Here is a 1738-nt window from a genome sequence, read left to right as displayed (position 1 = left end):
AGGCAAGAATACTGGAGTGGGTTGCCATACCCTCCTCCAGGGGATCTTCCTCACCCAGGGATTGAACCTACATCTCCTAAGTCTCCTGCATTGGCAGGCTGGTTTTTTACTATCAGCGCCACCAGGGGAGCACTGACCACCCACCCCCCGCCCCCGCCGCCCCACCTGTATTCCCAATTCTCCCCAATGCAGGGAGATTTGGGATTTTTTTCCTGGGTTTTCCCTGCCTATGCCAGAGGAAAGTCTGTAGGCAGTAGTAGACTGAGGTAATTTTAGGATTCATTTTGTATGTTTCCCATCTTTCAGGGATTGCTATTCTTTGGTGTTTTATGCCCAATGTCTTGAAACCTATATTTTGCATTTTTGTTTGCTTATTACTGTATCATGGCCAAAGAAAAGTCTCAGTAAATGTAATAAATATTTGTTGAATGAATGAATAAGCTCTGTATCCTGTCCCATGGTGGGAGTTCATTAAAATGTTTTTACTGAAAATTGTTCTGTTCTTGGAAAGTTAGATCAGGAGAGAACAGTAGTTCCTAATGGCAAAGAAGTTGTAATTATTTGGCCATTTTGTCAGGAAACGTGGCTTTAGCAGATGACCTCCAACCATTTAGTTTCCTGTCCTTGCACCCTTATAAAGATGGAAAATCCCAACAGGTTGATGGATCCAGCTTGGACCACATACTCTTCCCTTGGCTTGAGAGTGCAGTGTGCCACAGTTACAGTCCTATTGAAGGTACTTGCTGTGACAGGAAGGTAGGGTGCCAAAAGGAAGCAAGGATGCTCTGTACAAACAAAGGAGATGGATTCTGTGCAGCCAAACCAATAAATGTGTCTGGTCAGTAGTCATTTACAAAGATGTTTATTGGATATTTGGGTTTTTTTAGTACTGAAATCTTATTGGCTTATGATACCATGAACTTGCAGGTAAATGACTGTTGATTACTTTGCATTGTATTCTAAAGCATTTCTAATGGTATCACTCTCAGATGATTGATGTTTCGTCCTATTATTAGGAGAACTTAGATATATATGCCCTGCTACACGCACTTGGCTTCTTTTCTAAACCTCTAAAAATGCTCTTATACCCAATATATTTTGGCAGCATGATAGCTACAAGACAGGGCAAGTCTAGAGGCCTCTGGTCTGGGAACCAGGCTAGGTTGGGTCAGGCAGAGAGCATGATATGGGGGTAAGAGGCTTTGAGTGTGAAGGTTCAGAAAGAATAATTTGAAAGGTGTGTGTGTGTGTGCGGCGTTGGAATATAGAAAGCGTGATTAAGATCTAGGCCTGGAGGGTCTGCAGTACCCATACAGGCAGATTGATGAATCCCGGCACGTGTGGGCAGCAACAGAGACTAGACATACAGATACAATCCAAGTTGAGCTTAAAGGAATAAACAGAGAACGTATTCTCTAACTTCTAAAAGATGAGGGACCACAGTACAGTGTTTGTACACATGGGAAGACATACATAGTGCCTGAATTGCTTGTGACATTTGAGGTGGGATCATTTCTTCCCCAATAGCTAGTGATTAGGACATTGATGCTTTGTATGTTCCTTTCAGTTCTAGCATCTGTTGCTTTTTTTAATAGCTTAGTTGGTCCTTAAATTTGTGCCTGTGGAGGGACATCTGGAGGTCACAGTGCTCCTTATGAAATCTCATAAAGTATCAATGTAGCAAAAAACGTAATTTGTGCTAAACCACATATCACTTTATTTGGATTCTTGTAAAGAC

The sequence above is a fragment of the Moschus berezovskii genome, chromosome 3 (genome assembly GCF_049115385.1).
Source record: "Moschus berezovskii isolate FMDL1 chromosome 3, NW_MosBer_1.0, whole genome shotgun sequence".
NCBI lineage: Eukaryota > Metazoa > Chordata > Mammalia > Artiodactyla > Moschidae > Moschus > Moschus berezovskii.
The sequence above is the reverse complement of the archived record's forward strand: the minus strand, read 5'-3'. Positions refer to the sequence as shown.